The sequence below is a fragment of the Entelurus aequoreus genome, linkage group LG04, assembly GCF_033978785.1.
Source record: "Entelurus aequoreus isolate RoL-2023_Sb linkage group LG04, RoL_Eaeq_v1.1, whole genome shotgun sequence".
In the NCBI taxonomy this organism is placed as follows: Eukaryota; Metazoa; Chordata; class Actinopteri; order Syngnathiformes; family Syngnathidae; genus Entelurus; species Entelurus aequoreus.
The window spans coordinates 26,716,690-26,742,151 of NC_084734.1; the positions used below are offsets into that span (position 1 = coordinate 26,716,690).

General features: G+C 41.4%; 11 non-coding genes across 11 annotated transcripts; all 11 read left to right on the forward strand.

Annotated features, from left to right (window-relative positions):
* The first annotated feature begins 923 nt into the window (after positions 1 to 923).
* trnag-ucc (transfer RNA glycine (anticodon UCC)) lies at positions 924 to 995 on the forward strand. Its single transcript has one exon. It is a non-coding gene; the product is annotated as a tRNA-Gly (tRNA).
* A 567-nt stretch (positions 996 to 1,562) lies between these two features.
* trnag-ucc (transfer RNA glycine (anticodon UCC)) lies at positions 1,563 to 1,634 on the forward strand. The gene has a single exon. It is a non-coding gene; the product is annotated as a tRNA-Gly (tRNA).
* Positions 1,635 to 3,025: 1,391 nt separating this feature from the next.
* Positions 3,026 to 3,097, forward strand: trnag-ucc (transfer RNA glycine (anticodon UCC)). Its single transcript has one exon. It is a non-coding gene; the product is annotated as a tRNA-Gly (tRNA).
* A 1,534-nt stretch (positions 3,098 to 4,631) lies between these two features.
* On the forward strand, positions 4,632 to 4,703 carry trnag-ucc (transfer RNA glycine (anticodon UCC)). The gene has a single exon. It is a non-coding gene; the product is annotated as a tRNA-Gly (tRNA).
* A 348-nt stretch (positions 4,704 to 5,051) lies between these two features.
* On the forward strand, positions 5,052 to 5,123 carry trnag-ucc (transfer RNA glycine (anticodon UCC)). Its single transcript has one exon. It is a non-coding gene; the product is annotated as a tRNA-Gly (tRNA).
* Positions 5,124 to 6,845: 1,722 nt separating this feature from the next.
* Positions 6,846 to 6,917, forward strand: trnag-ucc (transfer RNA glycine (anticodon UCC)). The gene has a single exon. It is a non-coding gene; the product is annotated as a tRNA-Gly (tRNA).
* Positions 6,918 to 9,053: 2,136 nt separating this feature from the next.
* trnag-ucc (transfer RNA glycine (anticodon UCC)) lies at positions 9,054 to 9,125 on the forward strand. Its single transcript has one exon. It is a non-coding gene; the product is annotated as a tRNA-Gly (tRNA).
* A 1,368-nt stretch (positions 9,126 to 10,493) lies between these two features.
* Positions 10,494 to 10,565, forward strand: trnag-ucc (transfer RNA glycine (anticodon UCC)). The gene has a single exon. It is a non-coding gene; the product is annotated as a tRNA-Gly (tRNA).
* Positions 10,566 to 11,349: 784 nt separating this feature from the next.
* trnag-ucc (transfer RNA glycine (anticodon UCC)) lies at positions 11,350 to 11,421 on the forward strand. Its single transcript has one exon. It is a non-coding gene; the product is annotated as a tRNA-Gly (tRNA).
* A 566-nt stretch (positions 11,422 to 11,987) lies between these two features.
* On the forward strand, positions 11,988 to 12,059 carry trnag-ucc (transfer RNA glycine (anticodon UCC)). Its single transcript has one exon. It is a non-coding gene; the product is annotated as a tRNA-Gly (tRNA).
* Positions 12,060 to 12,406: 347 nt separating this feature from the next.
* Positions 12,407 to 12,478, forward strand: trnag-ucc (transfer RNA glycine (anticodon UCC)). Its single transcript has one exon. It is a non-coding gene; the product is annotated as a tRNA-Gly (tRNA).
* Positions 12,479 to 25,462: the final 12,984 nt, after the last annotated feature.

A 25,462-nucleotide genomic window follows, 5' to 3' on the forward strand; every position in this document is an offset into this window, starting at 1 on the left:
ACCCGCTTAGTACATTATGTCAATAGCTGCATAAGCTACACTGTAAAAATAACTGTAAAAACTACATCAAGCAATTGTTAAATAGCAACAGTAAAACACAGTAAAATCAAAAATCATTTATCACAGTAGTAAATGCAGTGGATTCATGCTAACCAAGAAACAGTAGATAACCTAAGCGACTATCGTTATAACACGTAGAAAACACATGACTTAACTGTGAAATTAATGAAAAGATGTACATTGCATTTGCAAATACTGTAATGTCACACGCATGCAAATACTAAAAAATTACAGTATAAGTATTATGTTTCAATTAAAGAATGTACATTTAAATTTATAGCATACCTTAATTTTGTAGGGTTTTTTGTTAAAGCATTAGCCTAGTTAAATTTTGGCTGACAATATATTTTCTTGTATTTTTGTGGCAAGTGGCTTCAGACATTGAGGGGATGAGTATGTGGTTTCTTTAGTAACCAGGCATTGGTGGTATAGTGGTTAGCATAGCTGCCTTCCAAGCAGTAGACCTGGTTTCGATTAACCAGGCTTTGACACCAACTTTGAGATTATAACTAAGTTTTAAAGGTTTATTTCAGTTTTCAAAATTTCAACGCACAAGTTATCCAATAACTAAGCATTGGTGGTTTAGTTGCTAGCATAGCTGCCTTCCAAGCAGTTGACCTGGGTTTGATTCCCAGCTAATGCATGGCTTAAGTACTAGGTTCATTTACAACTGCTTGTCCCTTTCCGGGTCGTGGGGGTTGCTGGAGCCTATCTCAGCTACAGAAGGGTGGAAAGCGGGGTATACCCTGGACAAGTTGCTGTTACTTAACTAATGATCAGCAAAAAAAACAGAGTTAGCAGACAATTTCCAATGGTTTATTTTAGACTTTTGAATTTCAAGGCAAAAAGGCTTTGAGGACTAAGCATTGGTGGTATAGTGGTTAGCATAGCTGCCTTCCAAGCAGTTGACCTGGGTTTGATTCCCAGCCAATGCATGACTAATGTTATCTTGGCAACATCCAGGCAGTTGAAAGTTGTTATTTAACTATTGATCAGCAAAAAACCCATAGACAACAGCCAATTTCCAATGGTTTATTTTAGAATGTCAAGTGAAAAAATATCCGAGAACCAAGCATTTGTGTATAGTGGCTAGCATAGCTGCCTTCCAAGAAGTAGACCCGGTTTTGACTCCCAACCAATGCATGGTTTGAGTTATTTTGGCAACGTCCAGTCTGTTGAAAGTTGTTACTCAACCATTGATAAGCAAACAACACTGAGATTCCAGCTAATTCTTAATGGTTTGTTTACATTTTCTGAATTTCCAGGTCAAAGTAAACTATAAACCAAGCATTGGTGGTATAGTGGATTGCATAACCGACTTCCAAGAAGTTGACCAGTATTGATACCTAGCCATTGCATGGTGAAAATGTTTTGGAATTGTCCAGTCCGTTGAAAGTTGCTACTTAACCATTGATCAGCAAAAAAAACCAGAGATAGCAGAAAATGTCCTATGGTGTATTATAAATTTTAAAATTTCAAGGCAGAAATTCTTAAATGACCAGGCATTGGTGGTATAGTGGTTAGCATAGCTGCCTTCCAAGCAGTTGACCTGGGTTCGATTCCCAGCCAATGCATGGCTAGAGTTATTTTGGCAATGTCCATTCTGTTGAAAGTTGTAACTCAACCATTGATAAGCAAACAACACTTACCGGTATATTCCAGCTCATTTTTAATGGTTTGTTTACATTTTCTGAATTTCCAGGTCAAAGTAAACCATAAACCAAGCATTGGTGGTATAGTGGATTGCATAGCCGACTTCCAAGAAGTTGACCGGTATTGATACCTAGCCATTGCATGGTGAAAATGTTTTGGAATGGTCCAGTCTGTTGAAAGTTGCTACTTAAGCATTGATCAGCAAAAAACCCAGAGATAGCAGCCAATGTCCTATGATGTATTATAGATTAAAAACATTTAAGGCAGAAGTTATTCAATGATCTGGCATTGGTGGTATAGTGGTTAGCATAGCTACCTTCCAAGCAGTTAACCTGGGTTAGATTTCTTGCCAATGCATGACTTTCTGTATTTAGGCAACGTCCAGTCTGGCGGGGTATAACCTGGACAAGTTGTTGTTATTTAACTATTGATCCGCAAAATAAACCAGAGATTGCAGCCAATTTCCAGTGGTTTATTTTAGACTTTAGAATTTCAAGGCCAAAAAGTATGGAAGGACTAATCATTGGTGGTATAGTGGTTAGCATAGCTGCCTTACGAGCAGTTGACTTGGGTTAGATTCCCGGCCAATGCATCCCTTGAGTTATTTTGGCAAAGTCCAGTCTATTGAAAGTTGTTACTCAACCATTGATAAGCAAACAACACTGAGATTCCAGCTAATTTGTAATAGTTTATTTCCATTATCTGAATTGTTTAGGTCAAAGTTAAACGTAAACAAAGCATTGGCGGTATAGTGGATTGAATAGCTGACTTGATAAAAGTTACCTTTTGAGATTATAACTAAGTTTTAAAGGTTTATTTCAGTTTTCAAAATTTCAATGCAAAAGTTATCCAATAACTAAGCAATTATTCAATCAATCAATGTTTATTTATATAGCCCTAAATCACAAGTGTCTCAAAGGGCTGCACAAGCCACAGCGACATCCTCGGAACAGAGCCCACATTGGTGATTTAGTTGCTAGCATAGCTGCCTTCCAAGCAGTTGACCTGGTTTTGATTCCCAGCTAATGCATGGCTTGAGTACTAGGTTCATTTACAACTGCTTGTCCCTTTCCGGGTCATGGGGGTTGCTGGAGCCTATCTCAGCTACAGAAGGGTGGAAAGCGGGGTATACCTTGGACAAGTTGCTGTTACTTAACTAATGATCAGCAAAAAAAAACAGAGATAGCAAACACTTTCCAATGGTTTATTTTAGACCTTAGAAATATAAGGCAAAAAGCAGAGCAGAGCAGAGCAGACGAGACCGCCAACGGATCAGCCACTTAGGGCGCTCCTTAAAGGCTTTGAGGACTAAGCATTGGTGGTATAGTGGTTAGCATAGTTGCCTTCCAAGCAGTTGACCTGGGTTCAATTCCCAGCCAATGCGTGGCTTGTGGTATATTGGCAACATCCAGGCAGTTGGAAGTTGTTATTTAACTATTGATCAGCAAAAAACCCATAGACAACAGCCAATTTCCAATGGTTTATTTTAAAATTTCAAGTGAAAAAATATCCGAGAACCAAGCATTTGTGTATAGTGGCTTACATAGTTGCCTTCCAAGAAGTAGACCCGGTTTTGACTCCCAGCCAATGCATGGCTTGAGTTATTTTGGTAACGTCCAGACTGTTGAAAGTTGTTACTCAACCATTGATAAGCAAACAACAGTGCGATTCCAGCTAATTTTTAATGGTTTATTTCCATTATCTGAATTTTTTAGGTCAAAGTTAAACATAAACAAAGCATTGGCGGTATAGTGGATTGAATAGCTGACTTGATAAAAGTTAACCAGGCTTTGACACCAACTTTGAGATTATAACTAAGTTTTAAAGGTTTATTTCAGTTTTCAAAATTTCGACGCAAAAGTTATCCAATAACTAAGCATTGGTGGCTTAATTGCTAGCATAGCTGCCTTCCAAGCAGTTGACCTGGGTTTGATTCCCAGCTAATGCATGGCTTGAGTACAAGGTTCATTTACAACTGTTTGTTTTTTTCTGGGTCGTGGGGGTTGCTGGAACCTATCTCAGCTACAGAAGGGTGGAAAGCGGGGTATACCCTGGACAAGTTGTTGTTACTTAACTAATGATCCGCAAAAAAAAACAGAGAAAGCAGACAATTTCCAATGGTTTATTTTAGACTTTTGAATTTCAAGGAAAAAAAGGCTTGGAATACTAAGCATTGGTGGTATAGTGGTTAGCATAGCTGCCTTCCAAGCAGTTGACCTGGGTTCGATTCCCAGCCGATACATGGCTTGTGGTATATTGGCAGTTGGAAGTTGTTATTTAACTATTGATCATTGATTGATTGATTGAGACTTTTCTTAGTAGGTTGCACAGTGAAGTACATATTCCGTACAATTGACCACTAAATGGTAACACCCGAATAAGTTTTTCAACTTCTTTAAGTCGGGGTCCAAGCAAAAAACCCATAGAAAACAGCCAATTTCCAATGGTTTATTTTAGAATGTCAAGTGAAAAAATATCCGAGAACCAAGCATTTGTGTATAGTGGCTAGCATAGCTGCCTTCGAAGAAGTAGACCCGGTTTTGACTCCTAGCCAATGCATGGCTAGAGTTATTTTGGCAACGTCCAGTCTGTTGAAAGTTGTTGCTCAACCACTGATAAGCAAACAACACTGAGATTCCAGCTAATTTTTAATGGTTTGTTTACATTTTCTGAATTTCCAGGTCAAAGTAAACTATAAACCAAGCATTGGTGGTATAGTGGATTGCATAACCGACTTCCAAGAAGTTGACCAGTATTGATACCTAGCCATTGCATGGTGAAAATGTTTTGGAATTGTCCAGTCCGTTGAAAGTTGCTACTTAACCATTGATCAGCAAAAAAAAACAGAGATAGCAGAAAATGTCCTATGGTGTATTATAAATTTTAAAATTTCAAGGCAGAAATTCTTAGATGACCAGGCATTGGTGGTATAGTGGTTAGCATAGCTGCCTTCCAAGCAGTTGACCTGGGTTTGATTCCCAGCCAATGCATGGCTAGAGTTATTTTGGCAATGTCCATTCTGTTGAAAGTTGTTACTCAACCATTGATAAGCAAACAACAATTACTGGTATATTCCAGGTCATTTTTAATGGTTTGTTTACATTTTCTGAATTTCTAGGTCAAAGTAAACCATAAACCAAGCATTGGTGGTATAGTGGATTGCATAGCCGACTTCCAAGAAGTTGACCGGTATTGATACCTAGCCATTGCATGGTGAAACTGTTTTGGAATGATCCAGTCTGTTGAGAGTTGCTACTTAAGCATTGATCAGCAAAAAACCCAGAGATAGCAGCCAATGTCCTATGGTGTATTATAGGCAGAAGTCATTTATTAACCTGGCATTGGTGGTATAGTGGTTAGCATAGCTGCCTTCCAAGCAGTTGACCTGGGTTCGATTCCCGGCCAATGCATGACTTGCTGTATTTAGGCAACGTCCAGTCTGGCGGGGTATAACCTGGACAAGTTGCTGCAATTGAGCAGCAAAATAAACCAGAGATTGCAGCCAATTTCCAGTGGTGTATTTTAGACTTTAGAATTTCAAGGCAAAAAAGTATTTAAGGGCTAACCATTAGTGGTATAGTGGTTAGCATAGCTGCCTTCCGAGCAGTTGACCTGGGTTTGATTCCCAGCCAATGCATCCCTCTAGTTATTTTGGTAAAGTCCAGTCTGTTGAAAGTTGTTACTCAACCATTGATAAGGAAAACAACACTGAGATTCCAGCTAATTTTTAATAGTTTATTTCCATTATCTGAAATTTTTAGGTCAAAGTTAAACGTAAACAAAGCATTGGCGGTATAGTGGATTGAATAGCTGACTTGATAAAAGTTAACCGGGCTTATATGTCCCTTGTTAGTGTGACCTGAGTGGGGTGGGATGGTGGGTGGGGGATTTGGGTTTTAAGGGAAAGGGTGTGAAGAATTTTCTGACTTTAAAATTGTACTGTTTCGACTTGCACTTTTTTCTGTATTTGAAAATGCCAATAGAAAAAGTTGGATTAAAAGTTAACCGGGCTTTGACACCAACTTTGAGATTATAACTAAGTTTTAAAGGTTTATTTCAGTTTTCAAAATTTCAACGCAAAAGTTATCCAATAACTAAGCATTGGTGGTTTAGTTGCTAGCATAGCTGCCTTCCAAGCAGTTGACCTGGGTTTGATTCCCAGCTAATGCATGGCTTGAGTACTAGGTTCATTTACAACTGCTTGTCCCTTTCTGGGTCGTGGGGGTTGCTGGAGCCTATATCAGCTACAAAAGAGTGGAAAGCGGGGTATACCCTGGACAAGTTGCTGTTACTTAACTAATGATCAGCAAAAAAAACAGAGAAAGCAGACAATTTCCAATGGTTTATTTTAGACTTTAGAATTTCAAGGAAAAAAGGCTTTGAGTACTAAGCATTGGTGGTATACTGGTTAGCATAGCTGCCTTCCAAGCAGTTGACCTGGGTTTGATTCCCAGCCAATGCATGGCTTGTGGTATATTGGCAGTTGGAAGTTGTTATTTAACTATTGATTGATTGATTGAGACTTTTATTAGTAGGTTGCACAGTGAAGTACATATTCCGTACAATTGACCACTAAATGGTAACACCCGAATAAGTTTTTCAACTTGTTTAAGTCGGGGTCCAAGCAAAAAACCCATAGACAACAGCCAATTTCCAATGGTTTATTTTAGAATGTCAAGTGAAAAAATATCCGAGAACCAAGCATTTGTGTATAGTGGCTAGCATAGCTGCCTTCCAAGAAGTAGACCCGGTTTTGACTCCTAGCCAATGCATGGCTAGAGTTATTTTGGCAACGTCCAGTCTGTTGAAAGTTGTTGCTCAACCACTGATAAGCAAACAACACTGAGATTCCAGCTAATTTTTAATGGTTTGTTTACATTTTCTGAATTTCCAGGTCAAAGTAAACTATAAACCAAGCATTGGTGGTATAGTGGATTGCATAACCGACTTCCAAGAAGTTGACCAGTATTGATACCTAGCCATTGCATGGTGAAAATGTTTTGGAATTGTCCAGTCCGTTGAAAGTTGCTACTTAACCATTGATCAGCAAAAAAAAAACAGAGATAGCAGAAAATGTCCTATGGTGTATTATAAATTTTAAAATTTCAAGGCAGAAATTCTTAGATGACCAGGCATTGGTGGTATAGTGGTTAGCATAGCTGCCTTCCAAGCAGTTGACCTGGGTTCGATTCCCAGCCAATGCATGGCTAGAGTTATTTTGGCAATGTCCATTCTGTTGAAAGTTGTTACTCAACCATTGATAAGCAAACAACAATTACTGGTATATTCCAGGTCATTTTTAATGGTTTGTTTACATTTTCTGAATTTCTAGGTCAAAGTAAACCATAAACCAAGCATTGGTGGTATAGTGGATTGCATAGCCGACTTCCAAGAAGAATTGATACCTAGCCATTGCATGGTGAAACTGTTTTGGAATGATCCAGTCTGTTGAGAGTTGCTACTTAAGCATTGATCAGCAAAAAACCCAGAGATAGCAGCCAATGTCCTATGATGTATTATAGGCAGAAGTCATTTAATAACCTGGCATTGGTGGTATAGTGGTTAGCATAGCTGCCTTCCAAGCAGTTGACCTGGGTTTGATTCCCGGCCAATGCATGACTTGCTGTATTTAGGCAACGTCCAGTCTGGCGGGGTATAACCTGGACAAGTTGCTGCAATTGAGCAGCAAAATAAACCAGAGATTGCAGCCAATTTCCAGTGGTGTATTTTAGACTTTAGAATTTCAAGGCAAAAAAGTATTTAAGGGCTAACCATTAGTGGTATAGTGGTTAGCTGCCTTCCGAGCAGTTGACCTGGGTTTGATTCCCAGCCAATGCATCCCTCTAGTTATTTTGGTAAAGTCCAGTCTGTTGAAAGTTGTTACTCAACCATTGATAAGGAAAACAACACTGAGATTCCAGCTAATTTTTAATAGTTTATTTCCATTATCTGAAATTTTTAGGTCAAAGTTAAACGTAAACAAAGCATTGGCGGTATAGTGGATTGAATAGCTGACTTGATAAAAGTTAACCGGGCTTATATGTCCCTTGTTAGTGTGACCTGAGTGGGGTGGGATGGTGGGTGGTGGATTTGGGTTTTAAGGGAAAGGGTGTGAAGAATTTTCTGACTTTAAAATTGTACTGTTTCGACTTGCACTTTTTTCTGTATTTGAAAATGCCAATAAAAAAAGTTGGATTAAAAGTTAACCGGGCTTTGACACCAACTTTGAGATTATAACTAAGTTTTAAAGGTTTATTTCAGTTTTCAAAATTTCAACGCAAAAGTTATCCAATAACTAAGCATTGGTGGTTTAGTTAATAGCATAGCTGCCTTCCAAGCAGTTGACCTGGGTTTGATTCCCAGCTAATGCATGGCTTGAGTACTAGGTTCATTTACAACTGCTTGTCCCTTTCTGGGTCGTGGGGGTTGCTGTAGCCTATATCAGCTACAAAAGAGTGGAAAGCGGGGTATACCCTGGACAAGTTGCTGTTACTTAACTAATGATCAGCAAAAAAAACAGAGAAAGCAGACAATTTCCAATGGTTTATTTTAGACTTTAGAATTTCAAGGAAAAAAGGCTTTGAGTACTAAGCATTGGTGGAATAGTGGTTAGCATAGCTGCCTTCCAAGCAGTTGACCTGGGTTTGATTCCCAGCCAATGCATGGCTTGTGGTATATTGGCAGTTGGAAGTTGTTATTTAACTATTGATCATTGATTGATTGATTGAGACTTTTATTAGTAGGTTGCACAGTGAAGTACATATTCCGTACAATTGACCACTAAATGGTAACACCCGAATAAGTTTTTCAACTTGTTTAAGTCGGGGTCCAAGCAAAAAACCCATAGACAACAGCCAATTTCCAATGGTTTATTTTAGAATGTCAAGTGAAAAAATATCCGAGAACCAAGCATTTGTGTATAGTGGCTAGCATAGCTGCCTTCCAAGAAGTAGACCCGGTTTTGACTCCCAGCCAATGCATGGCTAGAGTTATTTTGGCAACGTCCAGACTGTTGAAAGTTGTTGCTCAACCACTGATAAGCAAACAACACTGCGATTCCAGCTAATTTTTAATGGTTTGTTTACATTTTCTGAATTTCCAGGTCAAAGTAAACTATAAACCAAGCATTGGTGGTATAGTGGATTGCATTACCGACTTCCAAGAAGTTGACCAGTATTGATACCTAGCCATTGCATGGTGAAAATGTTTTGGAATTGTCCAGTCCGTTGAAAGTTGCTACTTAACCATTGATCAGCAAAAAAAAAACAGAGATAGCAGAAAATGTCCTATGGTGTATTATAAATTTTAAAATTTCAAGGCAGAAGTTCTTAGATGACCAGGCATTGGTGGTATAGTGGTTAGCATAGCTGCCTTCCAAGCAGTTGACCTGGGTTCGATTCCCAGCCAATGCATGGCTAGAGTTATTTTGGCAATGTCCATTCTGTTGAAAGTTGTTACTCAACCATTGATAAGCAAACAACACTTACTGGTATATTCCAGGTCATTTTTAATGGTTTGTTTACATTTTCTGAATTTCCAGGTCAAAGTAAACCATAAACCAAGCATTGGTGGTATAGTGGATTGCATAGCCGACTTCCAAGAAGTTGACCGGTATTGATACCTAGCCATTGCATGGTGAAACTGTTTTGGAATGATCCAGTCTGTTGAGAGTTGCTACTTAAGCATTGATCAGCAAAAAACCCAGAGATAGCAGCCAATGTCCTATGGTGTATTATAGATTAAAAACATCTAAGGCAGAAGTTATTCAATGACCTGGCATTGGTGGTACAGTGGTTAGCATAGCTACTTTCCAAGCAGTTAACCTGGGTTAGATTCCTTGCCAATGCATGACTTTCTGTATTTAGGCAACGTCCAGTCTGGCGGGGTATAACCTGGACAAGTTGTTGTTAAAATAAACCAGAGATTGCAGCCAATTTCCAGTGGTTTATTTTAGACTTTAGAATTTCAAGGCAAAAAAGTATGGAAGGACTAATCATTGGTGGTATAGAGGTTAGCATAGCTGCCTTCCGAGCAGTTGACCTGGGTTAAATTCCCGGCCAATGCATCCCTTGAGTTATTTTGGCAAAGTCCAGTCTATTGAAAGTTGTTACTCAACCATTGATAAGCAAACAACACTGAGATTCCAGCTAATTTTTAATAGTTTATTTCCATTATCTGAATTTTTTAGGTCAAGGTTAAACGTAAACAAAGCATTGGCGGTATAGTGGATTGAATAGCTGACTTGATAAAAGTTAACTTTTGAGATTATAACTAAGTTTTAAAGGTTTATTTCAGTTTTCAAAATTTCAATGCAAAAGTTATCCAATAACTAAGCAATCAATCAATCAATCAATGTTTATTTATATAGCCCTAAATCACAAGTGTCTCAAAGGGCTGCACAAGCCAGAGCGACATCCTCGGTACAGAGCCCACATTGGTGGTTTAGTTGCTAGCATAGCTGCCTTCCAAGCAGTTGACCTGGTTTTGATTCCCAGCTAATGCATGGCTTGAGTACTAGGTTCATTTACAACTGCTTGTCCCTTTCCGGGTCATGGGGGTTGCTGGAGCCTATCTCAGCTACAGAAGGGTGGAAAGCGGGGTATACCTTGGACAAGTTGCTGTTACTTAACTAATGATCAGCAAAAAAAACCAGAGATAGCAGACAATTTCCAATGGTTTATTTTAGACCTTAGAATTACAAGGCAAAAAGCAGAGCAGAGCAGACGGGACCGCCAACGGATCAGCAACTTAGGGCGCTCCTTAAAGGCTTTGAGGACTATGCATTGGTGGTATAGTGGTTAGCATAGTTGCCTTCCATGCAGTTGACCTGGGTTCGATTCCCAGCCAATGCATGAATTGTGGTATATTGGCAACATCCAGGCAGTTGAAAGTTGTTATTTAACTATTGATCAGCAAAAAACCCATAGTCAACAGCCAATTTCCAATGGTTTATTTTAGAATTTCAAGTGAAAAAATATCAGAGAACCAAACATTTGTGTATAGTGGCTAACACAGTTGCCTTCCAAGAAGTAGACCCGGTTTTGACTCCCAGCCAATGCATGGTTTGAGTTATTTTGGCAACGTCCAGTCTGTTGAAAGTTGTTACTCAACCATTGATAAGCAAACAACACTGCGATTCCAGCTAATTTTTAATGGTTTATTTCCATTATCTGAATTTTTTAGGTCAAAGTTAAACGTAAACAAAGCATTGGCGGTATAGTGAATTGAATGGCTGACTTGATAAAAGTTAACCGGTCTTTGACACCATGTTTGAGATTATAACTAAGTTTTAAAGGTTTATTTCAGTTTTCAAAATTTCAACGCAAAAGTTGTCCAATAACTAAGCATTGGTGGTTTAGTTGCTAGCATAGCTGCCTTCCAATCAGTTGACCTGTGTTTGATTCCCAGCTAATGCATGTCTTGAGTACTGGGTTCATTTACAACTGCTTGTCCCTTTCTGGGTCGTGGGGGTTGCTGGAACCTATCTCAGCTACAGAAGGGTGGAAAGCAGGGTATACCCTGGACAAGGTGCTGTTACTTAACTAATGATCAGCAAAAAAAACAGAGAAAGCAGACAATTTCCAATGGTTTATTTTAGACTTTAGAATTTCAAGGAAAAAAGGCTCTGAGTACTAAGCATTGGTAGTATAGTGGTTAGCATAGCTGCCTTCCAAGCAGTTGACCTGGGTTTGATTCCCAGCCAATGCATGGCTTGTGGTATATTGGCAACATCCAGGCAGTTGGAAGTTGCTATTTAACTATTGATCAGCAAAAAACCCATAGCCAACAGCCAATTTCCAATGGTTTATTTTTGAATGTCAAGTGAAAAAATATCCGAGAACCAAGCATTTGTGTATAGTGGCTAGCATAGCTGCCTTCCAAGAAGTAGACCCGGTTTTGACTCCCAGCCAATGCATGGCTTGAGTTATTTTGGCAACGTCCAGTCTGTTGAAAGTTGTTACTCAACCACTGATAAGCAAACAACACTGAGATTCCAGCTAATTTTTAATGGTTTGTTTACATTTTCTGAATTTCCAGGTCAAAGTAAACCATAAACCAAGCATTGGTGGTATAGTGGATTGCATAGCCGACTTCCAAGAAGTTGACCAGTATTGATACCTAGCCATTGCATGGTGAAAATGTTTTGGAATTGTCCAGTCCGTTGAAAGTTGCTACTTAACCATTGATCAGCAAAAAACCCAGAGATAGCAGAAAATGTCCTATGATGTATTATACATTTTAAAATTTCAAGGCAGAAATGCTTAAATGACCAGGCATTGGTGGTATAGTGGTTAGCATAGCTGCCTTCCAAGCAGTTGACCTGGGTTCGATTCCCAGCCAATGCATGGTGGAGTTATTTTGGCAATGTCCAGTTTGTTGAAAGTTGTTACTCAACCATTGATAAGCAAACGACACCTACCGGTATATTCCAGGTCATTTTTAATGGTTTGTTTACATTTTCTGAATTTCCAGGTCAAAGTAAACCATAAACCAAGCATTGGTGGTATAGTGGATTGCATAGCCGACTTCCAAGAAGTTGACCAGTATTGATACCTAGCCATTGCATGGTGAAAATGTTTTGGAACTGTCCAGTCCGTTGAAAGTTGTTACTTAACCATTGATCAGCAAAAAACCCAGAGATAGCAGCCAATGTCCTATGGTGTATTATAGGCAGAAGTCATGAAATAACCTGGCATTGGTGGTATAGTGGTTAGCATAGCTGCCTTCCAAGCAGTTGACCTGGGTTCGATTCCCGGCCAATGCACGACTTGCTGTATTTAGGCAACGTCCAGTCTGGCGGGTTATAACCTGGACAAGTTGCTGCAATTGATCAGCAAAATAAACCAGAGATTGCAGCCAATTTCCAGTGGTGTATTTTAGACTTTAGAATTTCAAGGCAAAAAAGTATTTAAGGGCTAACCATTAGTGGTATAGTGGTTAGCATAGCTGCCTTCCGAGCAGTTGACCTGGGTTTGATTCCCAGCCAATGCATCCCTCTAGTTATTTTGGTAAAGTCCAGTCTGTTGAAAGTTGTTACTCAACCATTGATAAGGAAAACAACACTGAGATTCCAGCTAATTTTTAATAGTTTATTTCCATTATCTGAATTTTTTAGGTCAAAGTTAAACATAAACAAAGCATTGGCGGTATAGTGGATTGGATAGCTGACTTGATAAAAGTTAACCAGGGTTTGACACCAACTTTTAGATCATAACTAAGTTTTAAAGGTTTATTTCAGTTTTCGAAATTTCAAAGCAAAAGTTTTTCAAGAACTAAGCATGCATCCATCCATTTTTTACTACTTGTCCCGTTCGGGGTCGCGGGGGATGCTGGAGCCTATCTCAGCTGCATTCGGGCGGTAGGCAGGGTACGCTCTGGACATGTCGTCAACTCATCGCAGGTTATTTAACTATTGATCAGCAAAAAAAAAACAGAGACAGCAGCCAATTTCTAATGGTTTATTTTAGACTATGGAATGTCAAGGCAAAAAGTACTTGAAGACTAAGCATTGGTGGTATAGTCGTTAGCATAGTTGCCTTCCAAGCAGTTGACCTGGGTTCAATTCCCAGCCAATGCATGACTTGTGGTATATTGGCAACATCCAGTCAGTTGGAAGTTATTTAACTATTGATCAGCAAAAAACCCAGAGACAACAGCCAATTTCCAATGGTTTATTTTAGAATTTCAATTGAAAAATATCAGAGAACCAATTATTTGTGTTTAGTGGCTAGCATAGCTGCCTTCCAAGTAGTAGACCCGGTTTTGACTCCCAGTCATTGCGTGGCTTGAGTTATTTTGGCAACGTCCAGTCTGTTGAAAGTTGTTAGTCACCCATTTTATAGGGACAGCGTGGCGAAGTTGGTAGAGTGGCTGTGCCAGCAATCGGAGGGTTGCTGGTTACTGGGGTTCAATCCCCACCTTCTACCATCCTAGTTACGTCTGTTGTGTCCTTGGGCAAGACCCTTTGCCCCTGATGGCTGCTGGTTAGCGCCTTGCATGGCAGCTCCCACCATCAGTGTGTGAATGTGTGTGTGAATGGGTGAATGTGGAAATACTGTCAAAGCGCTTTGAGTACCTTGAAGGTAGAAAAGCGCTATACAAATATAACCCAAGCAAACAACACTGAGATTCCAGCTAATTTTTAATGGTTTGTTTACATTTTCTGAATTTCCAGGTCGAAGTACACCATAAATCAAGCATTGGTGGTATATTTTATTGCATAGCCGACTTCCAAGAAATTGACCGGTATTGATACCTTGCCATTGCATGGTGAAACTGTCTTGGAATTGTCCAGTCCGTTGAAAGTTGCTACTTAACCATTGATCAGCAAAAACCCAGAAATAGCAGCCAACGTCCTATGGTGTATTATAGATTTTAAAATTCAAAGGGGGAAAAAATAATTCAGTGACCAGGCATGGTGGTATAGTGGTTAGCATAGCTGCCTTCCAAGCAGTTGACCTGTGTTGGCTTCCCAGCCAATGCATTATTTTGGCAACATCCAGTGAGTTGAAAGTTGCTATATAAGTATTGATAAGCAAAAAACCCAGATATAGCAGCCAATGGCCTATGGTGGATTATAGATTTCAAAATTTCAAGACAAAAGTCATTCAAAGCCCAGGCATTGGTGGTATAGTGGTTAGCATAAACGCCTTCCAAGCAGTAGACCCGGTTTTGACTCCCAGCCAATGTATGGCTTAAGTTATTTTGGCAACGTCCAGTCTGTTGAAAGTTGTTACTCAACCATTGATAAGCAAGCAACACTTAGATTCCAGCTCATTTTTAATGGTTTGTTTACATTTTCTGAATTTCCAGGTCAAAGTAAACCATAAACCAAGCATTGGTGATATGGTGGATAGCATAGCTGAATGATACAAGTTGAGCAGGGTTTGACACCTCGCCCATGGTTGGTTGGAACTGTTTTGGAATTGTCCAGTCCATTGAAAAGTTGTTACTCAACCATTGATCAGCAAACAACCGATAGATTACAGCTAATTTTCAAAGCTTTATTTAAGTTTTTTTTATTTTACCAACGTCCTGTCAGATGAAAGTTGTTACTCAACTATTGATCAGCAAAAAACACAGAATTTATTTGAGATTTTAGAATTTCAAGGCAAAACTTATCCAAGGCCTAAGCATTGGGGGTATAGTGGCTAGCATAGCTGCCTTCCAATCAGTTTACCCGGTTTTGATTCCCAGCCAATGCATGGCTTGAGTTATTTTGGCAACGTCCAGTCTGTTGAAAGTTGTTACTCAACCATTGATAAACAAACAACACAGAGATTCCAGCTAATTTTTAATGGTTTATTTCCATTATCTAAATTTCCAGGTCAAAGTAATCCATAAAACAAGCATTGGTGGTATAGTGGATTGCATAGCTGACTTGATAAAAGTTAACTGGTCTTTGACACCAACTTTGTGATTATAACAAATTTTTAAAGGTTTATTTCAGTTTTCAAAATTTTAAAGCAAAAGTTATCCAAGACCTAAGCATTTGTGGTATAGTGGCTAGCTTAGCTGCCTTCCAAGCAGTTGACCTGGATTTGATTCCCAGCTAATGCATGGTTTGAGTACTTTGGTTCATTTTCTTCCGCTTGTCCCTTTCGGGGTCATGGGAGGTGCTGGAGCCTATCTCATTTGCAGAAGTCGTCGTATACCCTCGACAACTCGCCGCTATTTAACTATTGATCAGCAAAAAACCCGTAAAAAGCAGTCAATTTCCAATGGTTTATTTTATATTTTAGAATTTCAAGGCAAAAATAATGCAAGGACTAAGCATTGGTGGTATAGTGGTTAATCAAGCTGCCTTCCAAGCAGTTGACCTGGGTTGGATGCATGACTTGCAGTATTTTGGCAACGTCTAGTCAGTTGAAAGTTGTTATTTAACTATTGATCAGCAAAAAACCCATAGACAACAGCCAATTTCCAATGGTTTATTTTAGAATTTCAAGTGAAAAAATATCCGAGAACCAAGCATTTGTGTATAGTGGCTAGCATAGCTGCCTTCCAAGAAGTAGACCCGGTTTTGACTCCCAGCCAATGCATGGCTTAAGTTATTTTGGCAATGTCCAGTCTGCTGAAAGTTGTTACTCAACCATTGATAAGCAAACAACACTGCGATTCCAGCAAAATTTGAATGGTTTATTTCCATTATTTGAATTTTTTAGGTCAAAGTTAAACGTAAACAAAGCATTGGCAGTATAGTGGATAGCATAGCTTACTGATAAAAGTTGAGCATAGATTGTGGATCGATGCATGGCTCGGTATCGATATACCCTAGACAAGTTGCTGTTACTTAATATTGATCAGCAAAAAACCCAGAAATAGCAGTCAATTTCTAATTGTTTATTTTAGATTTTAGAATTTCAAGGCAAAAATTATTAAAAGACTAAGCATTGGTGTTATAGTGGTTAGCATAGCTGCCTTCCAAGCAGTTGACCTGGGTTTGATTCCCAGCCAGTGCTTGACTTGCGGTATTTTGGCAACATCCAGTCAGTTGAAAGTTGTTATTTAATTATTGATAAGCAATCAATACTGACATTCCAGCTAATTTTTAATGGTTTGTTTACATTTTCTGAATTTCCAGAACAAAGTACACCATAAACCAAGCATTGGTGGTATAGTAGATTGCATAGCCGACCTCCAAGAATTTGCCCGGTATTAATACCTCGCCATTGCATGGTGAAACTGTTTTGGAATTGTCCAGTCTGTTGAAAGTTGTTACTTAACCATTGATCAGCAAAAAAAACAGAGATAGCAGCCAATGTCCCATGTCCCTGGCCCATGGTTGGTTGGAACTGTTTTGGAATTGTCCAGTCCATTGAAAAGTTGTTACGCAACCATTGATCAGAAAACAATCAATAGATTACAGCTAATTTTCAAAACTTTTTTTAAGTTTTTGTTATTTTACCAACGTCCTGTCAGATGAAAGTTGTTACTCAACTATTGATCAGCAAAAAACCCAGACATTATTTTAGATTTTAGAATTTGCATGCAAAACTTATCCAGTGACTAAGCATTGGTGGTATAGTGGGTAGCATAGCTGCCTTCCAATCAGTTGACCCGGTTTTGATTCCCAGCCAATGCATGGCTTGAGTTATTTTGGCAACGTCCAGTCTGTTGAAAGTTGTTACTCAACCATTGATAAGCAAACAACACTGAGATTCCAGCTAATTTTTAATGGTTTATTTCCATTATCTGAATTTACAGGTCAAAGTAAACCATAAACCAAGCATTGGTGGTATAGTGGATTGCATAGCTGACTTGATAAAAGTTAACCAACTTGACACCAACTTTGAGATTATAACTAATTTTTAAAGGTTTAGTTCAGTTTTCAAAATGTCAAAGCAAAAGTTACCCAATAATTAAGCATAGGTGGTATAGTGGTGCAGGCAGCATGGTGGAATAGGGGTTAGTGCATCTGCCTCATAATACAAAGGTCCTGAGTAGTCCTGAGTTCAAACCTGGGCTCTGGATTTTTCTGTGTGCAGTTTGCAAGTTCTCCCCGCGACTGCGTGCACTCCTTCTGGGTACTCCGGCTTCCTCCCACCTCCAAAGACATGCACCTGGGGATAAGTTGATTGGTAACACTCAATTGGCCCTAGTGTGTGAATGTGAGTGTGAATGTTGTCTGTCTATCTGTGTTGGCCCTGCGATGAGGTGGCAACTTGTCCAGGGTGTACCCCGCCTTCCGCCCGAATGCAGGTGAGATAGGCTCCAGCGACCCCCCGCTACCCCAAAAGGGACAAGCGGTAGAAAATGGATGGATGGATGGGTATAGTGGTTAGCATAGCTACCTTCCAAGCAGTTGACCTGGGTTCGATTCCCGGCCAATGCATCCCTTGCTACATTTTGGCAACGTCCAGTCAGTTGAAAGTTGTTATTTAACTACTGATCAGCAAAAAACCCAGAGATAACAGACCATTTCCTATGGTTAATTTTATGTTGAAAAACAACAGCAGAAGTAGCAGGTAAATCTAATGTTAAAATGTTGAGTACTGTACTTTTATTGAACATTTCTTGAATGGTGAAAATGTGAGCAGAAAAGGTTTCCTCTTGTTAATTCAACCTATAGTGTTGGTTGCAGTTTATTCAAATATGAATGCATTGGCCATTATTTTTTGTTTACTCACTTGTTTGTATCCATAATTAATTCTTACCTAATTCCCAAGAACTAACAGGAATGTAGGAAACTCATCTGCAGAGTCCAGTATCCACTATTTATTTCACAATCACACTGGTTGATTTTTTTTTTTGGCTAAAAAGTTACTGAATCGATTTCAACTCACTGAAACCTTTCAGATCATATTGTTCTGAACAAACTAAGAATGTTTCTAAATCATAGTCAAATAATAATTGAAATTGAATCGTTGTACAAACAAATCGTTACACCCCAAATAAATGACTACGATATACTCACGGGCTTGTGATACTTATAATTTATTGGAGAAAAAAGATTGTGCCGATTGAAGCTAGCATCTCACGTGCCAAACGCGAGCTAGCACCTGGCGTTGTTAATCCCTGGCTACCAAATAGCATTTAATTGCTAACATGAATACAGGACACATTCCCCATTACAAATGTCATAAACCAATCTAAACTTGTTTCAACTATTTGGGGATAGGTTGGCAACATTAAAATTGGCCCTAGTGTGTGAATGTTGTCTGTCTATCTGTGTTGGTCCTGCGATGAGATGGCGACTTGTCCAGGGTGTACCCCGCCTTCCGCTCGATTGTAGCTGAGATAGGCTCCAGCACCCCCCGCGACCCCGAAAAGGGATAAACGGTAGAAAATGGATGGATGGATGGAATTGTACATTGAACATATAGGCTACCTACAGAAACACTTCCTATGGTGTGTTTGACAGAAAAGCAGCTGGAAGGAAGTATCGTAGAAGTCCGGTCTTCAAGGTAAATACTCTACATTATTGTTATATAATAATAAAAGTATTGTCAATAATGTCAGTTATTGCATGAAGTTCAGGTAAATTGTGTAACCTTTGCTTAAAGGCCTACTGAAATGAAATGTTTTTATTTAAACGGGGATAGCAGATCCATTCTATGTGTCATACTTGATAATTTCACGATATTGCCATATTTTTGCTGAAAGGATTTAGTATAGAACAACTTTTGGTCGCTGATAAAAAAAAGCCTTGCCTATACCGGAAGTAGCGTGACGTCACAGGAGGTAGGATTCCTCACAATTCCCCGTTGTTTACAATGGAGCGAGAGAGATTCGGACCGAGAAAGCGACGATTACCCCATTAATTTGAGCGAGGATGAAAGATTTGTGGATGAGGAACATTAGAGTGAAGAACTAGAGAGGCAGTGCAGGGTGTATCTTTTTTCGCTCTGACCTTAACTTAGGTACAAGGTCTCATTGGATTCCACACACTCTCCTTTTTTCTATTGTGGATCACTGATTTGTATTTTAAACCACCTCGGATACTATATCCTCTTGAAAATGAGAGTCGAGAACGCGAAATGGACATTCACAGTGACTTTTATCTCCACGACAATACATCAGCGAAGCTCTTTAGCTACTGAGCTAACGTGATAGCATCTGGCTCGAATGCAGATAGAAACAAAATAAATAAATCCCTGACTGGAAGGATAGACAGAAGATTAACAATACTATTAAACCATGGACATGTAACTACACGGTTAATCATTCTCAGCCTGGCAAAGCTTAACAATGCTGTTGCTAACAACGCTGAAGCTAACTTAGCAACCGGACCTCACAGAGCTATGATAAAAACATTAGCACTCCACCTACGCCAGCCAGCCCTCATCTGCTCATCAACACCCGTGCTCACCTGCGTTCCAGCGATCGACGGCGCGACGAAGGACTTCACCCGATCATCCGTGCGGTTGGCGGCTAGCATCGGCTAGGCGTCTGCTATCCAAGTAAGTACTCCTTGTTGTGTTGCTACAGCCAGCCGCTAATACACTGATCCCACCTACAACTTTCTTCTTTGCAATCTCCATTGTTCATTAAACAAATTGCAAAAGATTCACCAACACAGATGTCCAGAATACTGTGGAATTGTTCGATGAAAACAGAGCAGTTTGTATGGTGACACAGTGGGTACGAATACTTCCGTTGCCGTCGTGACGTCACGCGCATAAGCATCATAAATAGACGTTTCCAACCGGAAGTTTGGCGGGAAATTTAAAATTGCACTTTATAAGTTAACCCGGCCATATTGGCATGTGTTGCAATGTTAAGATTTCATCATTGATATATAAACTGTCAGACTGCGTGGTCGGTATTAGTGGGTTTCAGTAGGCCTTTAATAGGCTATATGAGCTTTGTTGTCAATAATCTAATAAAGTGTTGTTGAACACATTGTCCGCACTTCAGGGACACCATGCAAACATTTCGTGTTCGGCCTGTAATTAACGCTGGCTGTTTTATGTTTTTTGTTTGTTGGTTTGTTTCTTTGAAAATGAATTAAAAGAGTAATGCCAACCCTCACCACATGGTGCTTTAAAGTCACTCTGTTACAAATGTATTTACTTTTCTTTTTAACATATTCTCTTTATTTTGGCTTAATTTGAGCATGTTTAAGCATAAAAATGAATAAATGAACTTAATATACAGTACATCCGCAAAGTATTCACAGCACTTCACTTTTTACGCAGCCTTATTTCAAAATGGAATAAATTCATGTTTGTCCTCAGAATTCACACAATACCCCATGATGACAAAGTAAAAAAACTTTTTAAAAAATCATCTGTTCATAAACATTCACAGGCTTTGTTCAATACGTTGTTGATGCTTTGGCAGCAATTACAGTCTCAATTCGTTTTGAAATTACAATGCCACAAACATAGCACACCTATTTATGAGCAGTTTCACCCCCATTCCAATTTTCAGCACCTTTCAAACTGTCACGTGGGGGTCGCATATTTGTGCGGGATCGTTCCTCCAGTGCAACACGGACACTCCGGACAAAAATGTGAAGGTAAGAGATGATTTATTTACATAAATCATAGGCAAACAGAAAACAAGCAAAAGAAAAGCGTGCCGAATGCACGGGAAGCTAAGGCTAACACTTAGCACAGAACTAGGACATGAAACAAAACCAACATAACACTTGCTTACCGCAAACAAGGAGGCCAGACAGTGTGTGGCGGGCAACGTGAATAAATAGCTCTCTGATTAGTGTTTAACAGCAGGTGAACGTGCCGAACACTAATCAGAGGCAGGTGAAACCAATTCGTCCCCATGGTAACCAAAACAAACCCCTGAAGTGCACAAAAACAACTAAGGAAGTCCAAAACTAACAGAATATAACTAAACAAAACATGATCCGGACCACGGATCATGACAGAGCCTCCCCCTTAAGGACAGATTCTAGATGTCCAAAAAAACAAGAACAAAACACTAGCAGGGTCAAAAGTCACGGGCGAGGAGCAGGTACAGGCCTCTGGCGAGGTGCAGGCACAGGCCTCTGGCGAGGTGCAGGCACAGGCGTCTGGCGAGGTGCAGGCACAGGCGTCAGCCGGGGTGCAGGAACAGGCGCCAGCCGGGGTGCAGGAACAGGTGCCAGCCGGGGTGCAGGAACAGGTGCCAGCCGAGGTGCAGGAACAGGTGCAGGAACCGGTGCCAGCCGAGGTGCAGGAACCGGTGCCAGCCGAGGTGCAGGAACAGGTACTGGAGATGGTGGCGTCTGCAAGCCCACCGGAGATGATGGTGGCGTCTGCAAGCCCACCGGAAAAGATGGTGGCGTCTGCAAGCCCACCGTAACAGATGGTGGCGTCTGCAAGCCCACCGGAACAGATGGTGGCGTCTGCAAGCCCACCGGAACAGATGGTGGCGTCTGCAAACCCACCGGAACAGATGGTGGCGTCTGCAAGCCCACCGGAAAAGATGGTGGCGTTTGCAGGCCTTCCCGGGCTGAGGTTAGCCATGAGCATGGCGGAGGTGGTCTAGCTGGGGGTTGCGGCCTGGCATGCCGAAAGACTGGTGGTGGCGGACGGGATGGAGGTTGCTGCCTGGTTGGGCGCAGCTGAGCCACCCCACCAGCACAGCTCCCGGCCCCAGCCCCCCCCTCAAGGGGCGGATACCAGACGCGCTCCTTGCGGTCTGGAAATGTCTTTAAGGGCGGGTGGCGGGAGGTCAGGAGGGGGGCAACATCCTCCCCTCTAAATTGTCCAAAATGTCTTTTCCCATACCCCACCTGAGGTCGTGTAGGTGGACGAGAGGAAAAGGTCAATGATGTGGGCGGGGCTAGAGTCCTAGGGGGCGGAGCTTGGCACTCAGAAGGAGACTGTGGCTGACATCTAAATTTCAACAGAATGTCCTGATAATGTTTTATTTTAGGAATGAAGTCCTTTGGAGGCGGCTGACAGAAAGAGTTAGAAGAATTTTTAAAAAATTATTCGTCTCTGACGTCATCCACAGTGGGCGGGGTGACGTCATCCGCGCAGGTCTCCAGCTGACTGACAGCCCAATCGGTGAATTGCTTAGCGAAATGTGTGATGGGATTACCAAACAATGGCGGCGAAGAGTGGGCTGCTTGAGGCGTGCTGTGTGCCTGAGGAGGAGTCTGAGGGAGCGGCGCCTCCCGGTAGCGAAGCGACTTCCGTCCTCGCTGACGCGTCCCCATCTCGTCAAAGTCTGTGGCGAAGGAACTGTTAGCTGGCCTCCTTATGTCACGTGGGGGTCGCATATTTGTGCGGGATCGTTCCTCCAGTGCAACACGGACACTCCGGACAAAAACGTGAAGGTAAGAGATGATTTATTTACATAAATCATAGGCAAACAGAAAACGAGCAAAAGAAAAGCGTGCCGAATGCACGGGAAGCTAAGGCTAACACTTAGCACAGAACTAGGACATGAAACAAAACCAACATAACACTTGCTTACCGCAAACAAGGAGGCCAGACAGTGTGTGGCGGGCAACGTGAATAAATAGCTCTCTGATTAGTGTTTAACAGCAGGTGAACGTGCCGAACACTAATCAGAGGCAGGTGAAACCAATTCGTCCCCATGGTAACCAAAACAAACCCCTGAAGTGCACAAAAACAACTAAGGAAGTCCAAAACTAACAGAATATAACTAAACAAAACATGATCCGGACCACGGATCATGACACAAACTCCATCAGATTGGATTGGGGGGTTGATTGTCATCCAGATTGTCTATTTACATTGCTGAATTCATATTTCCCTCTATCCTGATCAGTCTCCTAGTTCCTGCCGCTGAAAAACATCCCCACAGCATGATGCTGGCACCACTATGCTTCACTGTAGGGATGGTATTGTCCTGATGATAAGCGGTGACTGGTTTCCTCCAAACATGACGCCTGGCATTCACACCAAATAGTTCAATGTTTGGTTAATGAGACCAGAACATTTAGTTTTCATGGTATTAGAGTACTTCAGATGCCCATCCCACCCACCCATCTTCTTCCGCTTATCCGAGGTCGGGTCGCGGGGGCAGCAGCCTAAGCAGGGAAGCCCAGACTTTCCTCTCCCCAGCCACTTCGTCCAGCTCCTCCCGGGGGATCCCGAGGCGTTCCCAGGCCAGCATAGTCATAGTCTTCCCAACGTGTCCTGGGTCTTCCCCGTGGCCTCCTACCGGTCGGACGTGCCCTAAACACCTCCCTAGGGAGGCGTTCAGGTGGCATACTGACCAGATGCCCGAACCACCTCATCTGGCTCCTCTCGATGTGAAGGAGCAGCGGCTTTACTTTGAGCTCCCCCCCGGATGGCAGAGCTTCTCACCCTATCTCTAAGGGAGAGCCCCGCCACCCGACGGAGGAAACTAATTTCGGCCGCTTGTACCCGTGATCTTGACCTTTCGGTCATAACCCAAAGCTCATGACCATAGGTGAGGATGGGAACGTAGATCGACCGGTAAATTGAGAGCTTTGCCTTCAGGCTCAGCTCCTTCTTCACCACAACGGATCGATGCAGCGTCCGCATTACTGAAGACGCCGCACCGATCCGCCTGTCGATCTCACGATCCACTCTTCCCTCACTCGTGAACAAGACTCCTAGTTACTTGAACTCCTCCACTTGGGGCAGGGTCTCCTCCCCAACCCGGAGATGGCATTCCACCCTTTTCCGGGCGAGAACCATGGACTCTGACTTGGAGGTGCTGATTCTCATCCCAGTCGCTTCACACTCGGCTGCGAACCGATCCAGTGAGAGCTGAAGATCCTGGCCAGATGAAGCCATCAGGACCCCATCATCTGCAAAAAGCAGAGACCTAATCCTGCAGCCACCAAACCGGATCCCCTCAACGCCTTGACTGCGCCTAGAAATTTTGTCCATAAAAGTTATGAACAGAATCGGTGACAAAGGGCAGCCTTGGATCAGACAAAAAGCAGCTCGAAGACTTCTATGGGAATGCATCAACAAGGACTCAGATTTCCATCGCCCGGACGCGGGTCACCGGGGCCCCCTTCTGGAGCCAGGCCCGGAGTTGGGGCACGATGGCGAGCACCTGGGGGCCAGGCCTGTCCCCATGGGGCCCGGCCGGGCACAGCCCGAAGAGGCAACGTGGGTCCCCCCTCCAATGGGCTCACCACCCATAGCAGAGGCCATAGAGGTCGGGTGCATTGTGAGCTGGGCGGAAGCCAAAGGCAGGGCACTTGGCGTTCTGATCCTCGGCTACATAAGCTAGCTCTTGGGACGTGGAACGTCACCTCACTTCAGATGCATTTTGGGAATTTTTTAAAAAGGAATGGCTTCTGTCTGACCACTCTACCACACAGGCTTAAAGGCCTACTGAAATGATTTTTTTTAAAATTTAAACGGGAATAGCAGATCCATTCTATGTGTCATACTTGATCATTTCGCGATATTGCCATATTTTTGCTGAAAGGATTTAGTAGAGAAAATCGACGATAAAGTTCGCAACTTTTGCTCGCTGATAAAAAAAAAACCTTGCCCCTACCGGAAGTAGCGTGACGTCACAAGCGGTAGTGCTGCTCACAATTCCCCGTTGTTTACAATGGAGCGAGAGATATTCGGAGCGAGAAAGCGACGATTACCCCATTAATTTGAGCGAGGATGAAAGATTCGTGGATGAGGAACGTTAGAGTCACGGACTAGAATGCAGTTCAAGAGATAATTGAGTTTAATTGACTCCACAAATGTGATGCTCCAGAAACTCAATCTGCTCAAAAGAAAGTCAGTTTTGTAGCTTCTGTAACGAGCTAAACTGTTTTCAGATGTGTGAACATGATTGCACAAGGGTTTTCTAATCATCAATTAGCCTTCTGAGCCAATGAGCAAACACATTGTACCATTAGAACACTGGAGTGATAGTTGCTGGAAATGGGCCTCTATACACCTATGTAGATATTGCACCAAAAACCAGACATTTGCAGCTAGAATAGTCATTTACCACATTAGCAATGTATAGAGTGTATTTCTTTAAAGTTAAGACTAGTTTAAAGTTATCTTCTTTGAAAAGTACAGTGCTTTTCCTTCAAAAATAAGGACATTTCAATGTGACCCCAAACTTTTGAACGGTAGTGTATGTGTAGACTGCAATATGATGCCACTAAACAACACCAAAAATGTAAATGTTCCATTGAAAATAAAATAAATACAACTTTAAATGGTCCATTGAAAATAAAGAACATTACACACGGGACTCAAAACTCTGTCAAAATGTTTTAGTATGACTTTGAGGTCGCATGCTTGATGGATTGTCGGCCCATTACGACTACCTTAGTCAGAGATACAAGTATTACTATGGTGTGTGTACAAAATGGCACCCATTAGCAGAC